Below are 22918 nucleotides of genomic sequence, written 5' to 3' on the forward strand. Positions count from 1 at the left end.
AAACCCAGCCACCTCGGGAGCTATGCAACTCACTCACTCGGACCCCTTGCAGGACACCGAACGCTCTCAAGAAGAAGGAATGAAAGAACTAAACACAATTTCCAGGCTGGAAACTCTTTATGTCACAGATCTCAGTACAGGTTGCCCTTCTGAATTCAAAAGCAGTGGAGCTTTTGATATTAGAGAACAAGAAAATTACCGCAGAGAGAAGGCCATTTGGGTAATAGTTGAAAATCTTCTGGGGAATATTTATCCTCATTAATTTGTTGGCAGGAGGGGGACATAAGGTACAAGGAAAGTCATCACACAGTGGTCTGATACAGTTTCCAGCTCCCACAGACAGAAACATTCTTGTGATGTAGGGGTGTGTGCCAATATCAGTACTGAGAGAAAGAAAGAACGTTGATAAGGCACGTCAGGCCCTGACTTTTGGGAACTGGACAATATACAGGTGGAATGTTCTGAAATTAGCACATTAGCTTAAGTACGGAAGAGGTGACAGCTCAGGGACACTTGAGAAGAGGTTGCGGGAGCTGGAGATACGGTAGATGCCAGAAGCAGAGAGGCCCTGCCTCCCCAGGACCTTGGGCCCGGGGTTAGCCCTGGGCTTCGCTGCACCCGAATGAAGGAGAGTCTCCAGAGAGCGAGGAGAGGAGGCAGTGGAGGCCCAGGAAGTCTTGCTGGGGAGGGCTCGCCAGGGTCCTTCTGGCAGAGAGGAACTTGTGCCCACACTTGGGAGGCTGCAGAAGCGGGGAAGCAGAGATGAGCAAGAAGTTAAGGCCAGTGAGCCAGACAAGGGCATCTGAAGGGACCTGGGGATGAGCAGGTCTGGGGGACGAATGGGTGGCCAGTGATGGACAAACTCATGGACCAGGCGCTGGAGCCAGGCTTGGCTTGGGTGTGCTGGCGGCAGCCTCCTCATGGAGGGCTGGCTGGATGTGGATCACCGAGGCACCCCTGTACTGCGGAGGTGTCGGCCAAACCTCCCTTTAGGACCACCCAGAGTGGTGTGCCCGAAGCAACCCACTGCTGGTGTGGGTCCTGGTTGGGTGTTCACAGTACCCTTGAGCGAAGTCAGTTACAGAGATGACCCAGAGCGTCATTCTGTTCCCGCCTGGGGCCGTCCCCCTAAATCCATGCCAAACGGAGACCTTGACAATACGGGAAGAGGAAGTATGTGAATGCGGGTTGGCCCAGTGGCGGCTGTGGAATCTGTTTTGTCAAGCCATCATGGATTAGCTCTGATTGGTTTGGTTGGGTGGGAAAGTTGTTAGTTAACCAGAACCTGAGAAGAGGAGAGAGCTTTGTAAAAATCTCCCTCATACTAGTACTTGGCCCTAAACTCTAGAGAAGCTCCCGTCTCTCTCCAGGGGGGTCCTAACAGGTCATCTCCCCATATCCCCCGCCCCCATGCCACTTCACTGTGCAGGGGATAAGGATCACGTGTATAAGCTCCCGGAGGACAGGCACCGTGGGACGTAATCCCTTATGGCCAATATGGCATTGTCTAATATGGCTGCCAGCAGCTATGGGTGACTACTCAGAATTGAGATGTGCTGAATTCAAAGACCTCAGATGAAAGTGTAATGTGAAATAACTCATTAGGATGATTTTATGTCAATTACATATTGAAGTGATAATATTTTCGTGAAATAAAATAGAGTATTAACATAATTTTTCCATTTCCTTTTACTTTTTAGAGAATAAGCTTTGTATTTTAGAGCAGTTTTAGGTTCGCAGGAAAATTGAGTGGAAAGTACCGAGAGTTCCTGTCTAACCCCTGTCCCCGCACACGGCCGCTTCCCCCACTATGGACATCCCGCACCAGAATGGTCCATTTGTTACAGCTGATGAACCCACAATGACTTCATTATCACCCAGAGTTCATATCATTTTACCTCTTAATGTGGCTACTTGAAAACTTTAAAACTCCATTTGAGGCCTTCTATTTCTTTTGGGTAGCACCGTCTTGTACCTTTTCGGGTGGCAAATCTAAAACAAAAACTTGTATCTAGGTTGGGCAATAAGCCCACACTCATTGAAGAAGAAACCGATCTCAGAATTTCTGAGATCTTAACAGAATTAAAAGCTGACCTTTGTCCCTTCTTTTTACAGCTAGTTAGGAAGGAAATTACTCAGAGGAAGATCTCCACGTACTCTTATCACCTGACAGCCTTGTCGCAGACCCAGACTGACTTTCAACCCATACTCTGACATTTGACGTGGCTCGCTGAGCTGAGACAGGAATCCCTCTGGAAAGAAAAAGACCAGTTTCAAGTGCCTCTGGGGGCTTCTAGCTTTCTGGCCCTGTTCCCTCAAAAGGCCAGTTTCAATCTCGAATCCCACAGGTCTTGTGCTAGAGCAACTTCTGCCCTACATCCCTGCAGGGGCCAAGTCAGCCAGGGAGAGTCAGAGTGAAGGTTAGGGGGTGTGGCTGTCACTCTCTTGGCTCCTGTGAAGCTTCACTGAATACTTGCCTTGGAGATTTTTTTTCCTACATCACTTTCTGCTTGGCTGGAGTTATATGGAAGACTTGTGCCATTAGCAGATTGGCTTCCCACACCCCACACAGACCAGCTCATGTACTTACTCCCAGCGCTCACAGAATACCTCATTTCCAAAGTTGGCCGGCATTTCAGGGCAGAATCAGTGTGAGCCTCTGTCCAAGGCCTGGTGAGACAGGCCTGTTTGCCTAAGAGGATTAAACAGAAGACAGTCAGCCATGCGTCCACCGAGACCATTTAATGACTTCGGCTCTAATCTCCTAGGCCTTGTCAGCAACCACCGGTCACAACTGAGTTTCTTCTTAACTGCTTTGTCTTTCTTTACTTCCCTCTCACAAACCCCGTCTCTATTCTTCTGAAGAATCCCTCCCCCGTCCTCAGAGCTCAGGTTCTGCTTCTCTCTCCACCGGTGTGGGCTCCTCAGTGACCCCCTTTGGAGCCTTTTGTCATTTCAAACGGGAAGTAGAAGGGTACCACAGGATCACATCATCATTGCGGAAGAATTTACCTAAGCAGAACATTTCCCATCACAAAAGAACTGTCTCAGTTGGAGAAAATAGTCAATGTCTGGGCTTGTGAGCCATCTCTGTCCCCAACTTTTCTATGGCTGGGAAGACCCAGCTACCTGCCGGCCACCTCGTGATGCTGTTTCAATATTCTTTTCACCTAGTGCTTTGAACACCGACTTTGATCCAAAGGCCAGGCTCGAAAGTCGCTTTTCTCACAGTGCCCTTCTGTATCGTTGAGACAGTTTAATGGTTTCCTCCTTTGGTAATGGGGCTGCCTTTCCCCTCCGGTCAGGGAGACGTTTGAAAGTATGTCAGTTGCAAAAAAGAAAATCCCAACTAACATACTGGTGTCTTATTTAAGTTTTTTGCATTAGATTTATTAGTAACACTGGTCTGTGTGTGCATGCTACACCATCACTGTCAAGTTTTGGCGTCAATGCTATTCTGGTTTTAAAAGAAAACGTTGGAAGCACTTATTTTCCTTACCCTAGAAAAGTTCTTAAAGCATTAGAATGATCTATTTCTTAGAGATTTAAAATAATTCTTATGTGAAATGATCTGGGCCTGGCAGCCAGACAATGCCTCGGCTTCATACACACTAACTCCTTAGTATTCACGTTTGTGTGCGTAGACTTGAACATGGAGTTTTCTTTTAATTTTCTCCAACTTTGGATGGAGATTCTCCTTTCTAATTTTCCTTTCCAATTCTCCTTTTTGATTTTCCATGCTTGTATTTTGTACCTCTTTTGGGGGGAAAGGGGATATGAAGGGTTTTTCTATTTTGTTTAAAAAACATTATATCTTGGCTTCATTTTTTTCCTGCCAAATATCTAATTTTTAAAACTGTATCCGTTTCAACTCTCATCATTAATCATTTCTTCCTTTTGACTTCTGTAATTCCCTTGTGTTCTTTTTCAAACTTCTTGAGTTGAATAATGAATGCATTATTTTGATTATTTTTTATTTGGTAATGCTAAGTGCTTAAGCCTAAAAATTTTCCGCTAAGCCCTGCTTTAATCACAACCGTAGGTTATGAAGCATAGCTTTAAACATTTATTTATAATTACCATTGTCTAGGTTTTCTGCACAAATGTAATGGGCTCTGCTCTGAATACCTTCTTATTTGAAGGTTTTGGCTTTCCCTTTTACGGTGAGCAGGGCTGGGGGGGTTGGTCTTAGAAGGCACAGGTAGCTTGGCCTAGGGTTCCATCCCAGGACACCCACACACCCCGGCCACTCTGACGTGGCAAACTTTAGAACACCACTATAGAAATGGGCTTTCTTTCTTCTGTGTTATCTCCAAGAATTTAAATCTAATGGTGTTGCATATAGCACTCTCGGTTGGGTTTTATAGAGTTCTTTCAACTTCCTTTCAGAGATGGTAGCATCCTGCTTTGGATCTGGAGAGTCAATATTTATTGAGTGCTGGGCACTCGTCTGCTTGTTAGTGTTCCTTGCTCTTGTTACTCTCACTCGGCCCGTTCCAGATATCCTTCAGAATGGTTTGGGATATGTAGATATTATTTTGGGTGTGTTCCAAAAACGGAAAGAGACACGCAGCATTTTATCCCACCATCTGTTTTCAGATGTATTGGTACTTAATTTGTTGAAGAGTACTTGAAAACTTTTCTAGACTCACGAAGCTCATATACAACTTAAGTTTGATTTCCAAGAGACCACTTTCATGAAGACAAAAAGAATTCTCTCAGCTGACACATTTCCTGAGCACTAGCTGATCTTTCATATCCTAAGTAATATTCACCCTCTATGCCTCTGACTTTCCATTAAACAAGTACAGTTGATTGGCCTGATTTATTCTGTTGAAAACACGGGGCACACAGGGCTGGTAATAAAAGGGGGATGGCTGACTTCTGCTCTTGTCCAAGGAGAATACCCAGACTCTAGCCCTTTGTAGACTTGACTTTGAATTTGAAAATGTGCTTAGTGTCTCCTGTGATTACCTGAGGCTGTCTAAGGTGGTCTGGCAACAAGAGCTCATGGGAAAGGCCATTAGGTATATCAATGTGCCCGTTGTCTGGTCTCTTTTTTAAACCTGCACAAATTGCTTTGGTCAGCAATGAGCCTGAGTAAGAGGGGCCATAGGTCTTTGGGTCATGCTGTTCCTATGGCTTCCCTGAGTAAGGGGGGCCATAGGTCTTTGGGTCATGCTGTTCCTATGGCTTCCCTGAATAAGACCTAACTCCAAAGAAACAGAATCAAGAACTAATCATAAATCACACTGGAAGTTTTATATAAAAGCATAGAATAATCAGACAGAGTAGAGAGTGTCTCAATCGGAGTTTTGCTTGGGGCCCACTAGCTCATCAGCTTGTATGCCTCCCTCATCCTGTGCTGGATGCCATGGGCTCTCAGTGAGCAGCTGGGAGATCGAGGCCAACTCTGCTTTCAGGGAAGCCAAAGGCAGTGCCAGGTGAGTTTGTAGACACTTTTCAGCTACCTGCCTTATGTTAGGATGCCTCAAAATACCTCCAGGCCAGAGATCTGCTTCCTATGCTGGGTCCGACTTTTGAAACAGAAAATCCTCCTGAAATAAGCATTGGTAGGCTCTCCTTTAGGGATGAAGCAAATGCAAGCATTTTGGCCCTGGCTCTATACAGCTTTGAGTTATGTTATGCCTTTGAATTTCGCCTTTATTTCTAGCACTTTCTGAAAGAGGACCAGGATATCTTCCAAGACAGATGGCTCTTCTATTTACTTTTTCAAAGGAAGGTGTAGAAAACAGGAGAAAAGGTGATCAGAGAGATGGCGGTGGGAACGCATGATCTCCAAAAAGCCTGGGGATCGGGTGAAGCAAGAGTTCAGACACAGGACAGTCCACACACAGATAAGAACTCTACACATATCGCTGGGAGATCCACAACTGACTTCCAGAAAATGCTTCCCTCTGGACCTAGCTCTCCTAAGAGGCAAGGTTCATCTAGCTGGCCATGAAGTCAGCAGATAGAGATAATAGCAACACTAAACTTTTCCCTGCACAGACCAGCCTGATGCTTCTGGAGAACTGACAGAGGCTCTGGGCTAAAGATTACTTCTCCTTCTAGAATTATCTTTGAAACACTACATCTGACTTTCATCCTGAGGGCATTTATCAAGCTCCAGTGGACAGGCCACAGAAGAAAACACTTAGGGATTTCATAAAGCATGGAATCTAGTAGAAGATATTCATACAGAAAACTGGGATCCCAACGGGTTGTATCTTTAATGTAGGCATGAATTAGATATATGCCAACTTCTTCCCCCCCTACCACCACTACACTAAACATCAAGGAATATCGCCTTTCTTCCATCTTAGTACTTGGGTAAGGGAACAAAATCTCTGCCTTGATTACTCATAAACACAAGGTCATCATATAATTTTCCAACCTCAATTCACACTACCTGGGTAGTCCCAAGAAATAAGCTCAAGTTGAGAATTAGTGGAGGGTTACTGGCTTGGCAGCAGCCCTAGGCTCATAACACTAAGAAAAATGAAGCCTCTCAGATTCATCTCAAAGAATTTCCATTGATCACCAGCACAGATCACAGAACTCACAAAGATACCAACATAATACCACTGCGGCGGGCGGGGGGCGGGGGGGAGACAGGAGATTCAGCTTCCAAGAGGTTTCAGATACTGGATTATCAGCCAAAGAATATAAAACAAGTAGTTTAAACCATGAAAAAAAATTGAGGGTCTAGGTTAGTTTTTTAGGGCCATCAACAACAGATATTTATTTGCTCACAGTTCTAGAGGCTAGAAGTCCAAGATCAAGGTGTCACTAGGATTAATTTCTTCTGAGGCATCTCGCCTGGGCTTGTAGATAGTCATCTTCCCTCTGTCTTCACGTGGTCGTCCCACTGTGTTATGTCTGTGTCCTAATCTCTTCCGATAAGGGCACCAGTCATATTGGATTAGGACCCACTCCAGTGATCTCATTTAACCTTAATTACTTCTTTAAAGGCCCCATTCCTTATGCAGTCACATTCTGAGGCACTGGGGGTTAGGATTTCAATAGATTAATTTTGAGCAGACACATTTCAGCCCACACAAGCTATATAGAATATAAGTGAGGAACAGAAATTTATAAAAAGTTTCAAGCGATTTTTGAAAAAATATCCAACTAGAATTTCTAGAAATGAAAAATATTATAACTGTTTTTGTAAGCCTCGATGGAGGGTATAAGAGAAGTTTAGCACAGCTGAAGAAATAATTAGACATCTGGAAGACAGACCAGCAGTTTACCTATTTCACAGTGCAGAAAGAGAAAGGGAAATGATCAGAATTGAGAAAAGGCTTCAATCCTCAGACTTAAACATCCCAGGAACCCAAGCAGGCTTTGCAAAAGAGGAGAAAAGAAAAGAAAAGAAGAAACATACCCCAGATAGGGCTAAAACACTAAAGCCAGGGAACATCTAAAAAGCAGGCAGAGAAAACGGATTACTTACAAAGGAATGACAAACTTACAACCGACTTCTTAATAGCAATCATGGGAGTTGGAAGACAGCGGAAACATTTTTAATATGAGGAAAGTAGCTACCAGCCTCAAAACACACGTGAAGTGAAAATACCGTTCAAAAACAAGAGTGAAGTAGACACCTTGAGGTAAGAAAAAACAGACTGTGATTTAAAGGGAATTCTAAGGGCTTGTTTGAAGCAGAGGCAAGTCGTGTATAAATATTGAGATGAAAAACGGCACAATGAGCCAAGAAAGTGGCACATGTATGAGTAAATACAAAAAATGTTGACTTTACAAAACAATGGCAACATAAATGAAATATGCAGGACCAGCAGCAGAGAAATCAGTAGGGGTAACAGGATTAAAGTGTCCTAAGGCCACTAGAATGTGCAGAAGGAAGGAAACTTATTAATTAAGTTTAGCATATGGTAAGTGAAGTATGCTTGTTAACAGTCCTGGAGAAGCTCTAGAAGAGAATTACATTTATGACTTCCAAAGTGGTAGGAATAAATAAAAGGAAGTCAGTCTCAAAGAAGGCAAAAAACGAGAAGAGATCTGGAGGCAGTTACAGAACACAAAATAAGATAAAAAGATAAAATATTTCAGTGATTCCTTTACCTGAAGACCTGCTAAAAGTCTCAGTCAAAGTCAAAAATGACAGACTGGATTTAAAATATCTAGTTCAACACTCTTTCAACAGGTAATTGGATTAGGACCCACCCCAGTGATCTCATTTAACCTTAATTACTTCTTTAAAGTAAGACAGTCTAAGACAGAAGGCTCAAAAGATTCCAAGCACAGAATGAAAAAAAAAAAAACAAAACAACACAAGAGACAAATCTAAAAGCATTTCTGTTGTAGATTACTTTAGTTTAATTTCCTGTTTGGAACTTTGTTAATTTTGTTAGGCCCCTTTTAACCTCTTAAGTTAGATGTTTAAGCCACTAATTTTTAGCCTTCTTTCTTAATATAGGAACTTAAAACAATAAATTCCCTCCCACATAGCACATTAATTTATAGCCTATACATTTGGAGGGAGAGGAGGATTTTTTTTTTTTTACTATGTACCATTTTGCATTGAAAAATATTTAATGGCATGGGGATACACTTTTAATAACGTGTTGTTAAGTATAAAAATCAAACAAAGTGTGAGCTGTATGATTCAATTATCCCCCAAAAGACACAGCTCTATATTATTTGTGTCGTCCACGTACAGAAAAAGGACAAGAAGGAAATATAAGCAACAGTTAACTCAGGGTAGCAGGGCTCCAGGTGCTAGCTGGAGGTATAGCTTCTCTATACCTTTCTATAATTCCTGTGTGCCTTTCCATATTTCCATAATGAAAGTGAATTATTTTGGGCGCCTGGGTGGCTCGGTTGGTTAAGCGACTGCCTTCTGCTCAGGTCATGGTCCCCGAGTCCCAGGATGGAGTCCTGCATCGGGCTCCCTGCTCGGCAGGGAGTCTGCTTCTCCCTCTGACCTTCTTCCCTCTCACGTGCTCTCTATCTCTCACTCTCTCTCTCTCAAATAAATAAATAAATCTTAAAAAAAAAGAAAGTGAATTATTTTTTATAATCAGAAAAGATTCATAAAACATCAAAGCAACCAACACCCGAAGCCATATGCTGGGGGGGCTGGCTCATGTTGTTCCGAATAAGCATTATTGGATTTCTCATTAGTGTCCCAACCTTGTGGACATGAACAGACACCTGGGAGATAATCAATGTGCCCCCAATGAACTTGCCTCCTCCGCTGGGGGGCTAAGAGCTGACCTGTGCCTGGTTTTGTGATCTCACGTGCCTTCTGCTGTGCTACATGCAGTCTCATTCTCCTCTCCCCCAGAGACAAGAATGTGGGGACAGTATATTCAATAGTCTGTAATACACATTCGATATTGGGATTTCAAAAGAGTAACACAAAATGCACTGGGAATCTGAGTGTTTCACATGGCATGTACACAATTTCTTATGACATTTTCCTATTGCTCTGTTTTCCTTTTAAGCCTGATTTGTTCTTTCCCTAGCTGGGCTTGCTTCTAGAGAGAAGAAAAAGGAAATGGATTTTCTGATGAAATCGCAGGAGAAAACTCTGATGACATTGGAAAAGATTTCCCTCATTTGTGCACTGTTGACTTGGAAGGTACGTCTCCTCATCTTCAGAAGTGAGAATAATGCTTAATTCCTCTGAAATCCTGAGATGAGAAATGATAGATTCCCAGAAAGATTATTACTGAAACATGGGATTTTCTCTCAGTGTGGGTCTGAGTCTGTCCGTCCGTCTGACCATCCATCCCTCCATCCATCCATTCATCCATCCACCTATCCACTCAATCTAATGAATATATGTAGAAAAACAATTACACATCCTGCATAATAATGCTGCAGGGAAGGGAATGAGATATTAGCCTTGCCCTTGAGAGGCTCACGAGCAAACAAAGAGAAGCATGTACAGAACTAATTTTAATGCAAGTTAGACTAAGTGCTAGTGTTTATCATCTGAATGTGAAATGCTGGGGGAGGGGTAATACAAGAGCATTAAGTTATTTCCCCTGCCTTAAAGTGATGGATAATCTCACTGGGGATAGAGAAGGTAACCCCAAGAAACAGTCATATAACAAATTCTGATGATTTTCCCTCGAGTGACCTTGGACCCAGAGTTCAAGGGGAACAAGCTAAGAGAAGTGCATTCCCTATCCTCAGATGTGCTTTTCCCCAGGTCCTCTGAGGCGACAATGGTAGCCTCGGTGAAAACGCGCATCTCCTCTGTGTGGGGGCAGGTCTGCTAGCAAAGGGTTTTACAGGCTGTTTTCCTCAGCTTCTTACCTGCTCAGATGAAATTCCCAGGCCTCACGAGACCCATTGCTTAACCAGGGTGAAGCTCAGTTCCACATAGGACTGACCAGACTGGCACTTTAAGGCAGTAAGCAGGTCGATGCCCCAACTGTCCCAGGAGCCCATTTTCTAGACCAGCTCTGCCCCACAGAACTTTCTGCCATGATGAAAGTAGACTGTGCAATACAGCGGTCCCTCTCTCATGTGGTCAGTGAGTGCCTGAAATGTGGCTAGTGAGACTTATGGATGAAATGCTTCATTTTATTTCATCTTCATTGTAATAAATTTAATTCAAAGGAAATGCCTTAATTTTCTTTAATTCAAATTTAAATCATGGCTACTGGATTGGACAGCAGAGTTCTAGATCATGAAGCTCAAGGACATGCGAGGGGAAGAGTTGTTCTTGAACTAATAGGTGCCCTGGTAATTCACAGAATCACTTAGACACCAAAGTGGGTAAAACCGGACCTTGGCTTTCAATAGTCAGATGGGCTCATGGCACAGGGTTCAGCTTCTCCTCTCCTCTCCACCTCCATGCCCAGCTGCAATCCAATGGTTTCAAATATTTGTACCCCAATGAAACAAAGGACTCACAAGACCACTCAACCCAAATTCCATTAGCCTGAATGCTAACCCCCTGTCCTCTACTTTTGCTACTTCAAGACTTCCCATCAGGGTGAATGAAAAGATCAGTATACTTTCAGTGGCACATCAATAAAGCCTGGTATGGGACCCAAGAATCTCTGAATTGTTAAAAAATATATCTAGGTCATTCTCCCATGCTTTTGGAAATGACGTCGCTTCACACCAGAAGTAGAAGCACCGTATAGAACTTATTATAATGGGAGCGTTTACTCAGATAACAAATATTTATTGAGCACACAGTATGAGGTAGGCATGAGTATAAGTTAGGGAAATCGCAGTGAACAAGACAGGCAAGATTGCTGTCATGTGGTCTAGTGGGAGACAAAAATAAACCATGAACAAATAAAAAGATAAATTCAAGTAGAGAATGTTCACTGATGTGTGGAAAACAAACAACGTAAGGAGAGAGAGAAGGGCTGGGCTTAGGAGCTGCTTTAAACTGTGTGGTCAGAGAAGGTCTGTCTTCAAAGGTGATGCTGAAACTGAGTCTAATTATGTGGAAGTCTGGGGGGAAAAGCATACTAGGCAGAAGGAACAGCAAGTGCAAAGACCCTGAGGCAACAATAAGCCAGGGCTGTCTGAGGGCTGAAAGAAGGCTAGGGTGAATGAATCTAGTGACTGAGCTGAGCTGGTCGGCAAGAAGCACAGGGGTCAGATCACATCGGGTCTTACATACAGGGCAGGTAGCTTAAATTGTATTCTGTAATGTGATTAGAAAAAAAAAGAAGATAGTAGGAAGGGAGAAATGAAGGGGGGAAATCAGAGGGGGAGACGAACCATGAGAGACGATGGACTCTGAGAAACAAACTGAGGGTTTTAGGGGAGGGGGTGGGGGGATGGGTTAGCCTGGTGATGGGTACTAAAGAGGGCACGTACTGCATGGAGCAGTGGGTGTTACATGCCAACAATGAATCATGGAACACTACATCAAAAACTAATGATGTGATGTATGGTGATTAACCTAACATAAGAAAACAAAATTAAAAAAAAAGAAAGAAACCGTTAGCAAGATTTAAGAAAGAAAGTGATATGGTTGATTTCCACTTTTAAGAGATTATTTTGCCTGTCAGGTGGAGAATGCATTATAGGAGGACAAGTGTGGAAAAGTCTGGAAGTGGGATAGAGGTTCTTGCCATGGGCTAGGCGGGAGATAAGAACTTAAATCAGAGCTGCCGCAGCGGAGGCAGTGACGTGTAGCCAGATTCTCGGATTTATACTGAAGTTAGAGCCACTAGGACTGGCTGACCGAATGTGGGGTCCTTTTTAAAAAAGAGCCAAAGACAAATGATTTTCAAGATTTGAATGTGAGCAACTGGGTAGGTGATGGTGCCATTTGCCTCACAGAGGAGCCCCAGGAGGGAAGAAATCGGCTTTGGAAGGACAGTAAGAGTTTACTTTTGGCCGTTTAAATCTGAGATGTCTATTGGACATCCAGGCAGAGATGTCATATCATCAGTTTCCTTAGGGGAAAGATAAGGACTCGAAAGATAGATTTGGGAGTCATGACTCCATAGAGGGTATGAAACCACAAGAGGTCACTGGATAGAGCGTGGAGAAAAGAATGGGGTGCATTGGGGTGGGGAATGAGAGAAGAGGAGTAAAGGGAAGGGAAGAGAAGAGAAGAGATCCGGAGATGGAATCCTGGGAGATCTCACATTAAGAGGGTGAGCAGAAGAGAATGGGAAAAGCAGTAATGTGGTCAGAGGAAAACAGAAAAGGTGGTGTCATGGGGCCCTAGAGAAGATAAAGTTTGCAAAAGGAGGGAGGCGTCCACGGTGACAATAGCGGCTGGGGTTTTCTATAAGATGGATCAGAGAACTGACTTCTGGATTAAGTAAGAGGAAGTCCACGATCCCACTCTCATCGAGGTGGGACTGAAAAAGCCACCTGGGAGAGGAGGGGACTGGAAGAGAGGAAATAAAGACGGTGGTAATAGATCATTTGTGAGGAATTTCACATTAAGGGGAAACGGAGAGATGAGCCATGGTCAGATGGGAAGGGAAGGTCAAGGAAATTTTTTGTTTTGTTTTTGTTTTTAACAGGAGCCTTTTCAAGTCAGAGGTCTATGTCAGTGGGTACGACCCGAGTAGGAAGGATTTTGATGGTGCAAAATGATGAGCAAGTCTCACGATTCTATGAGCAATCGGTCTGTGGGCACCTGGAGAATCCTTCCACACCACTGCTTGTCTGTGAGCCACACAGTGAGAACCACGTCTATGGACACCCTCGAGTTTCCATGTGTGAAAACAGAGGCTTTTCGTGGGATTGGACAATGGGAGTGTGGCCGCTAACAGCTTGACCTCATGGTCTTTTAACAACTCCTGGGTTGTAATATCATCAGTTGGCATAAACCTTACCACCCAGGGAAACATGCTGTGCGTGATACGGCCCCTGGAGGACCGAGTGACTCACCAAGCCTGGTGCTCCCTTGAGTGAGAGCCAAACACAGCGCACTCCCCTCGGACTCCATCTGCTACTGCGACTCAGTGCCAATTCTGGGCCCCTACATGGAATGGTCAGACCTTTCTCGTCATTGGCTTACTTAGCTGGGATCAGCCTCTTTTTACCACTGGTTGTCCTTTTAGCCGTTCCCAATTATTCTCTTTCAGGCAGTGAACACTCAGGAAGTCCCAGGAACTCAGTATGGGTGGGCTGGTTCCTTCCCTGGTCTCTTTCCTGGTGATTCCTCCTGAATCGCTCTGCTGTAAGCAGTCAAAAGGACATATGTGGGTGGGGATAGAACCAGGCACACTCTACACATCAACACAGGTATGTTGCTACAGAGCCAGGCCTGTGAGCGGCTTTCTCCCAAAGGGATAGACTATTTCTGCCCTCCCTCCAAACCCCAAAGCACAGGATTTTTCAACAGGGGCCTCCAAAGACCTGGTAAGGACCTTGATAGATCAAACGGCTACGCTCCAGATCAAGGACAGAATAACATAGGCCAGGGACCCAGATCCACCTGCAGAGTCCAGTTTGCCAGGAATCAATGCGTGTCACTGTCCACCCGGAGAGCTGAGGGCTGCTTTCTAAATGGCACGACGGGCTGCACTTGCAGCCTTTCTTGGGAACAACATCTCCCTGGCCTTGCCCACAACACTGCCAGGAATCCACGCTGGTGAGCGCGCACTCCCACCCCAGGATGCCCAGGCTGAGAAAAGAGTATCTCAGTACTGTGCTGGAATAACTTACAGGACCACAGCCCTGAGAGCCATTTGTGGTTAAAATGAAGTTTGCTTACCCAAGACAGAGAGCTACGGTGATCGCTGTTCCTGTAGGAAGCCATTTGGGCAAATACTAGAAAGCACAGCTGTGGGGTGCCCTGCAGCGAAACTGCCTTCTCTTTGCTTTCACAGGAGCTGTGTTTGAATGAGAGCGCTTCAGTGGCCAATGGGGGACAATAGAAAGAAAGATCAGATGTCGCCATGTAAGCATTAAATAACTTGCAACTCCAGGAAATACCACTGAGGCAGGAAGTCAAACCAACAGCCTGGTGCTGGCAGGTTCTGGACTGGAATCTTGCCGGGCTTTTTTTTTTTCCTCTTAAATTCTGGAGGGACTTGGGGAAAGGGATTACTATGGAATTGCAAAGCAGCTGATGTAATAATTTATAAGCAATATCAACTGAAATAGTGATTTGGCCATGGTTTGTGAGTCATAATAGAATAATAACATTGTACCCATCACACAAATAATTATGAATGGGAAAGAGCCTGACAAGGACAGAAGGCTTAAATCAAAATGAGCAAAAGAATAGAAGCAAGAGGCTCTGGAAGGGTGCCTTTGGCCTCCGCATGTTCTCATCAAAATGGACTCTCTGCTACCCCTTCAGCTGAGAATTTAACCCTTGGGGTGCAAAACCTCATAGTGGTGGCTGGCCAGGACACTGGGAAAGGCTCAGCAAAGTGAAGTAGGGTACAATCATATTCTGGTTCTGGTGCAAAGATCCAAGGGGATGTGTAAGGTGTGCAGGAAACAATTACCAGGTCCCTGGGGGCTTGGTTTAGCTAATGCAGTCAGCTACCATGGAATTTCTGGACCACTTCGCTTTAAACAGCCCTTGTGCATCGCACAGGGGACCCCTGTGTGGAAGAAATGGTGAAGCTGGTCTTCAGCAGCTGTCCTTCCCTTTGTCTTCCTTCCCCCAACCCCCCATAACTAGCACCCTCATAAGCGCTCATACCTTTGAGGAAGCAGAGCGGCCCTTTGAAAAGCAGTAGGAGTTTGGGCTAGCAGCCTGGGCTTAAGACACAGCACAACTGACTTTGTGTGACCTTGAGCAAGTTATTTCACACCTCCAGACTCAAGTTTACCCGTCTGTAAAGTGGGGACCTCAATATCCTACATAGTAGGGTTGCCATGATAATTTAATGATCCAATACATGTAAGGAACTCAGTATAATACAGTTCCTGGCATGAAGGACACTCATTGCGTGTTAGCTATTTCACGTTTTGATAAATCTAGAGCCACTGGTAAATTAGTGTGTTTCTGAGCAGGTCTCCCAAAGGTGCTTACTCCTTAGAAACAGCTGGGTTGGAGGGCGAATGGTGAGCCCAAAGAAATGAATATCCGATCCTGATCTTTCAAGGCCTGTGTCCGCTGGGAGACCTCTTAGGCAGGTGCCTTCAAATGATGACAAAGTCTTTTCTACTTGGACATAAGGTCAGCCTTGGCTCCAGATTCCTGGGTGCGCTTTGTGTGGCTGTTGGTGACACCCCATCTTGTCCACATGCCCTTTGAGGATCCAGCTAGAAATCCAGAAACCGGATTTACTGAGGGCCACAGAGAATGGACCTAGATTCTCCCAGGGCCCCCTCTCCCTATGAGTATGGGGCTCCCTCCAGCAGTGAGGGGCCTCACTCAGATATTTGTCCTCAGCAGGGCCACTGCTCAGACCCAGTCTAAGCAGAATTGCCCTGTGCAGGACTCTCTGCTGGGCTCGGAGTTGGCTTGAGGTTCTTTTCCCCTCTGCCCCTACCCACCCCTCAAATAAATAAATAAAATCTTAAAAAACAAAACAACAAAAAACAGGTCAACCTTCAAAACAAACTCCACCTTCTTTCTGTCTTTAAAACTACTTTGCATCAAAAACGCGTCATGAAGGCTCATGGGCGTGGTGGACAGCCCCCGGGGAAATCCAGGGTGTCTGAGGGCATTGGGAGCGATCAGAACCCCGAGCCCTTTCAGGGGAACAGCCGGCATAGATGCTCTTTGTGACTGTGGCCACTTTTATTCCAGCCTCGCAGTCAGAGCCTCCCCCAGAAGCTACCAACATTTAGAAACTACCTGTGCTGTGGTTTGGGACCCGAAATGGAACAAGATCAGTTCACATTGCAATCCGTCTTGGAATGAAATGGCTGCTGCAGCACCAGAAGAAAATTGTTCCATTAAAGTCAAAGGCAAACCTCAATTCAAAGGACAGAAAGGCCAGAGCCTTGAGCTGCGGGGCTCAGGGTCTCAGCCAGGATGGCATTTAAACACATGGCTCCCCCCATAATACTCAGCGCCTGTGCCTCTAAACTCCCTTTCTCTCCCTTGCTTTCCCCTCGCAGTTACTTAGAATCATCCACCAGCGTTTTAACCCCAGCTACATTCTATTCTCAGACTGGCTGAATTCACCCTCTTCTTCCAAGGAAGTTATGCCTCCCCCTCCGCCCATCCTCAGACGTGGTCCCCAACCTCTGAACCACAACCACATTGAAAATAGGGATCACCTCATCCAACACCCAGGAGAAAACCCTGGAGGACAGCTATTTTGCTGCGCACACATGTCTCTGGATTCCCCGGAGCATGTTAGGAATGCAGAAGCTTGGGCTCCACCCAGACTCGCTGAACGAGAATCTGTATCTTAAGATGCCGTGGGAGTGGAATCCACAGGAAATTCGAGAAGTCCACGCTCTCAGGGTAAAGGCTGGGTGCGGGCCCTCAATAGCTAACTGTCAAGTCAGTGAGCGACTCCTTCTTATCTCTCTGGCCTGGCCTTCGTCCTCTCTGGACTGGCTACTGTTCGTGGGCACAGAAAGCAAACTACCATGAACATTCATTATTTGTCTCCCCAGACCCACTTAGTTCTCTACAAAACCATTAATACTTTGATATGACTCATAGGATGGTCAATCTGAATTTCTGAATCAAACATAAACACTTGATTTTCTGCTGTTTTGGATTCTTGGCGTCACTGTTTTAACAGCTCTAGTACGTTGGGCATTATCCTCGGTTAAATGCACACTTTCTATATTTTTAAAACGGAGGATTAGAGGATGTTAACCTTAAAAGGGAACTTAGGGGTCATTAAGATCAACTTCCTCCCTTGACAGGTGCAGAAACTGAGTCAGGGTAGATAGAGTCTTAGCCTTAGACAAGTTCACGCGTATCAGAGTGGCAGGAACCCACACCTTTACACTCCCGTGTGTGTGTTCTGTGGTGCAGCACACCGATCCGTGCTGCCCTGGGCTGGTTAGCTGATTGCACCAGGGGTCTGGCCTGGTAACTTGTCACCTCTAACCAAGGAGAGAGGACTGGGAGCTGAATGGAACTTCTCCTGGACTTCCTTCTGAGCCCTGCTCCAAGCACCCTGGTGGGAGAGGAGAGTGAATGAAATGGGAGCCTTCGTGGTTTGTTCTCACGGTCATAATAAAATGCTGCTTAAGGAGTCTGCAACCTATCCCACCTACCAGGGACCTCAAGGGGGAGCATTCTGATTAGACGTCCAGAACCACAGAGAGGGCGTATCACCCGCGGATCACTCAATTCTTTGTGCGATAACCAGACTTCAAATACGGCTTTGCCTCTCCATCTTCTATGTGTTTTCACAACGCCGAAGGGCCACCAGGAGTAGAAACACTCGGGAATCAAGCTCCCGGGCTCTGATTAGTTAACTCATTCAACTAACTGCGGGGCAGGAGGATGCCCCTGGAGGGCAAGAGCTATGGGGTCTTCCTGAATGTCATTGACCTTGGGCACATGGAGCCCTCTATGTCTGCAGCTCCCCAGAAGCCAATGTTACCTCATCACCACCAGCCCCGCATCCACCCACAGCATTCGTCAATGCCTCCTGGGCCAAGCCTGGGCTAGGTGTTTTGGGTCTGTTACTAACACCCGCCACTAGCCTTTTTCACTGATATGCATTCCGAGGCCCAGGCTGTGTGATCTTTATCCCCGTGAGATCAAGTTAGAATATGCATTGGGGCGGAACAGAAATCATAAAGTATGAAGCCTGAGGATTATGTGAAAGACAGAAAGGAGCATCTCCAGGTTGACCGAGAGGATGGCCCAGGCATAAATATGCAATATTTATATTACATATTCTGATACATATTTTCTTTTTTAAATCTCTAGTTAAATATTTTATTTACTTTAAATAAAAAGAGATGTGTTGAATACAGATTAGCTGGAGCTCATACCCACGCACGACACAAATATGTATGTGTATATATATATCTCCTATCTCATACCTATTTCACATATGAAAATAAACCTCTATATGTATATTTATATGCACACAGAATCTCTGGGACTCTGGGCCTCAGCTGCTCGCACTCCCTAAGGATATTTCTCTCGGGCTGTGCTTCCTTTCTGGCATCCCCACAGGCCTAGAAAGGAGGAAGCAGATGTCAGGAGCACTCATTTTCCCAGAGAAGAGGACTAACTGAGAAAAGAAACAAAACCAATGCCAACTGTAATGAGTCGGTCCGTCCATGAGGTGGTGGTGCGAGTACAACGGACATAGGAGGGAGTAAGGTCAGGGCAGAGAGACGTGCCAGTCACATGGGTCATGGAATAATAAATCCATGCCCCCTCCACAGACTCCCATCCCCGTGACGGGCAGATGCCTGGCCTTGGCCTCCCGTGGGTAGGAGATTTCGCAAACAGAGCTGCTCAGCTCCTAGACTCAGCCCAACTGGAGGCTTGGAAGCAGCCCAAGGAAAGGGACCACGAAAAGCTATGAGGAGTGCTGGCCACATCCAGCGGACTCAAGTGGAAGGCTCCCATGGCACCAGGACACCCTTCTGCACTCCCTGGCCTGGGGAGGGTGTCTTCTCTGGGCTCTGACAGCTGTGGGGAGCGTTCCAGCCCACGCACCAAGCCTGGCCCGGACTATCCAGGAGCCCTTGGCCTCCTCGGCAAGCTTCTTCCGCCTTCTCAGCACACACCTGGAGGCTCCAGCGGGGCAGAGTCGGCAGAGGCAGGACCCAGGTCAGCAAAAGAGCTCCGCATACTGGAAACATTCCCCAACCTGACCCTTTGTGAGCAACTGCTGCCGAAGCCTGAACCACTCTGAAACGGATATTCCCTCTCTGCATGATCTTTGAGGAAAGAAAAGATGCTATGAAAATAACTCACTCCTAAAACCTTCCCTGGGGCCACCGTCTTGCTTTCTGGTTTTATGAAGTTCCATTTCCATGTGAAAAAAAAGTAGCCTGTCTTCACCAGAGAGAAGGGAAAAGACACCTCGGTTGACTCTGTCTGCTATGAGCCAGGCACTTCACATTGTCACTCTCAGTCCGTCAAAGACCCTGCTCTTCGGGACTTCATGGGACGGGGAGGGGGCAGCAAGTGAGGCTCTGCAAGGCCACAGTCCTGTGTCAGGTACAGAGGTGGTGCAAACCCAGATCCCTTTGGCTTCCTTCACTCCATTGCCTGTTACGCAGATGCTAACAACTGGCTTTTGAATAAAAATAGTAACAATGATATAATAACACCCCTGCACATTTGGGTGGCCCTTTCCAGTACACAAAGGCTTTTCGGTTGCCCAAGACCTGCTCAGACAAATCCTAGCACTGAGGCCCACCCCCTTCTGCTCTAATTCTCTCCCCCATTCGTCTCACCAGCCCCAAGCGATGGGTAACCCCTCTGAGCTGGTCCTCGCTCCCCAGCCCACTGTAAGCCTGCTGACTGATTGCTGGTTGGCTGCCGCCGATGTCCCTGCCCTTGGGGCTTCTGGGGTCATAGATCCTGGGTGGCCCCAGCAGGATGGGGTGCTAGAAGGGGGCTGCTCCATGTAAGCAAATTTGGCCTCTCAGTTTTACCCAGGGCCAGCCTTGGCTGATGCCGAGCAAAATGTCAGTGATGAGGGTGCTCCTCAGCACAGCCTGCCTTCCTTTCCCACCTGCCAACAAAGGTGGTCTTTTGGTCAAAGCCCTTAAATTTGGAAGGTAAGTCTTTTTTAAAAGATTTTATTTATTTATTTTAGAGAGTGAGAGAGAGAGAGAGAGAGAGAGAGCACAAGCAGGGGGAGGGGCAGAGAGAGAGGGTGCGGGGAAAGAATCTCAAGCAGACTCCCTGCTGAGTGTGGATCCTGACACAGGGCTTGATCTCACGAACCTGAGATCATGGCCTGAGCCGAGATCATGACCTGAGCCAAAACCAAGAGTTGACTGATTAATGCTTAACCGACTGAGCCACCCAGGCACCCCGGAAAATAAGTCTTACCTGTAACTCCAAAGTTAAATTGGACCCAAGAGTAAATTGGATCTGCATGGAAGAGGAACCAGAAATCTAATGAGCTCTGGGGTACTTTGAGTTTGCTATGTAACGGTAATATAATGGCGGAAATTTATTGGGTTCTTACTGCAGAACAAGCTCTATTCTAAGTGCTTCACTCTATCAACTTCTTGCTTCACAGCCCTGTCCAATCCATACTATTTGTGCCCAGAAGGCACAAAGAGATGTAGTGACGTGGCCAAGATCCCACAGCTAGTAAAAGAAGTACAAATTCAAATTCGTAACCACCTCTCCATAATGCCAAAATGGCCCCTGACCTCCCACAACCATGCTGGACTTCTTAGGGGCTCTGAAACTCCACTGAGATCCTGTTATTTAGGGAGATCTCAGCTGGGATCCGACCCTTGGGAGAAGCCCCAGGACAAACCAATCTCCATGGACCAAATGGGTAGAGAAGTACTATTGGTGGTAGCCTATCATGAGTCTTGAAGCTCTTCTTATCTTCAATGTGTCTTATTTTGCTCCCAAATCTTTCCTTCCTTGTCTGCCGCTCAGCTACTCATCTCCAGTGCGGCCAATTGAGAGAAGGAGGTCAGAGTACCCCAAGTCATGACTCTACATTGTGTTCAAGTTTTGTTTATTTCAAGGTCAACAGTGGCGAGAATGAAGCAGTGTCCACCCTGGGGGACCATATCAAAGTATATCCTTCATCTTAATCCCTTTGGGCTGCTATAACAAAATATTACAGACTGGGTGGCTTATAAAGGACAGAAATTTACTGCTTACAGTTCTGGAGGCTGTAAGTCCAAGATCAGGGTGCCAGCATGATGGGGTGAGGGCCTTCTTCCAGACCACGGACTTCCTGTTGTAGCCTCACATGACAGAAGGGGCTGAGGAGCTCTCCCAAGGCCCTTTCATAAGAATACTAATCCCATTCATGAGAGCTCCATCCTCAGGACCTAATCACCCCAAAGGCCCCACCTCTTAATACCACTGGCTTTGGGGGTTAGGATTTCGACGTATGCATTTTGGGGTGGGGGGAGAAACAAACACTCAGACCATAGAACTCTTTAGTCTTCATTGTGGCCTCCCGACTCAGACTCCAGCCTGCAGCGTACATGGGTGAATTGTACCGTGTTCACCCTTATCTTGGCAATATGGCCATGTGGTCGTTTTGTATATTGGCCTTTTTGGCCCCAGGACACAGGAAATGGGTTTAATTGAAGCTATAAAGTGAATTTGTCAGGAACACAGAACAACCTCGCTGCATATGCTCACTCTTAACAGACACCATCAATCTAATTAGAGAGTTTGAATTATTCAAGTCCTAACCACTTAGAGCTGCAGGTCACCCAGGCTCCATGCACACGTGCCAGGGTGGCACTGGATTAGGACACAGCTGGCTCACAACTGGCTGTGACTGTGGACCCCCCAATTTGTTTGATTATAACTCATCTCAATCACGAAGTCCCAGTGCTCTTTTCCAGGCCTGATCTTGCCAACAGGAGCTCTGAATTGGCTCAGGTCCTGGATTCTGGTCCTACTTCCACAGTTGACTCTTGGGTTCTTTGGTCAGTTCTTTTTCTTCTCGGTGCCTCCATATTCCCACCTGTACTGTGTAGCCCCAAATATTTGCTTAGGATCATTTTAGCAGCTATGAAGTGTCCTGGGAGCTTTGAATGAAAGACGCTCTATTAAAGCTTAGGAACCAGGGGACGACTCTGGCCCCATCCACACTGCTGAGCCCTGCAGGAGACAGACTGGACCCATTCATCCTTCATACAGTTCCTAATTTTATTCTAAAGCCTCACTGTTGGCCAAGGCTTGTCAGAGAACCGAGCAGTCTTAGCACTTTCAAAGTATCTTCTCTTTCATAGGATGGCTTTTTTTCTTTTTTCTTTCTATTTTTTTTTTACCATTGCATATTAGCAAAGGTAAAACTATCATGCAGGAAAAAGAACAGCCATGAAAGCAAGAGGCCCTTCCCAAGCGAGATCTGCTTATTAGACCATTAAAAAGGTCAAGGGGGCCATTTTGCCTCGATTTGGGATTTATACTATTGGTATAGTGGGCACTTCTGGGGCCCACCCTCCATGAAGAGAGGGTGCCATTTCTGCATGTATTTTTACATGCAGGAGAGCGGAACTGAGAATGGATGGTATGGTATGTCCAAGGCTGGCTAGGCTTAAGTGCGAGTGTTTTTGCTCCTCTCACGTGGCCCCACTGTTGCAACCCATAACCTGCACCTGTCTTGAGGTTGTAATGATGCCATCTTAGAGCTCACATCTCCAGCCTCCCTGAATGCTGGGACTCTCTCTCTACCTTCCCAAACCCCTGTCTCCAGGAGCACTTAAGAAAGAACAGTGGGTCTGTACTTACTCTTCTTGGATCCATGTGGCCCCCTTCTTCTTTGAACTCCTTACTTGCCCTTGGAGTCAGGTGTCCTACCTGGATATTATCGCCAAGCTGTGGACCTATAAGAGACTCAGCAGTGAGTCACTTCCTCGGGGCCTGTCTCCACTCCCT

At 45.9% G+C, this 22918-nt stretch overlaps 1 long non-coding RNA gene across 1 annotated transcript; it reads right to left on the reverse strand.

Annotated features, from left to right (window-relative positions):
• Positions 1-610: 610 nt before the first annotated feature.
• Positions 611-22898, reverse strand: LOC113925801. Its single transcript, XR_003521061.1, has 3 exons — positions 22772-22898; positions 2611-2692; positions 611-740 (listed from the first exon to the last, which is right to left on the reverse strand). It is a non-coding gene; the product is annotated as an uncharacterized LOC113925801 (long non-coding RNA).
• Positions 22899-22918: the final 20 nt, after the last annotated feature.

Source organism: Zalophus californianus, chromosome 2, assembly GCF_009762305.2.
Source record: "Zalophus californianus isolate mZalCal1 chromosome 2, mZalCal1.pri.v2, whole genome shotgun sequence".
Lineage (NCBI taxonomy): Eukaryota > Metazoa > Chordata > Mammalia > Carnivora > Otariidae > Zalophus > Zalophus californianus.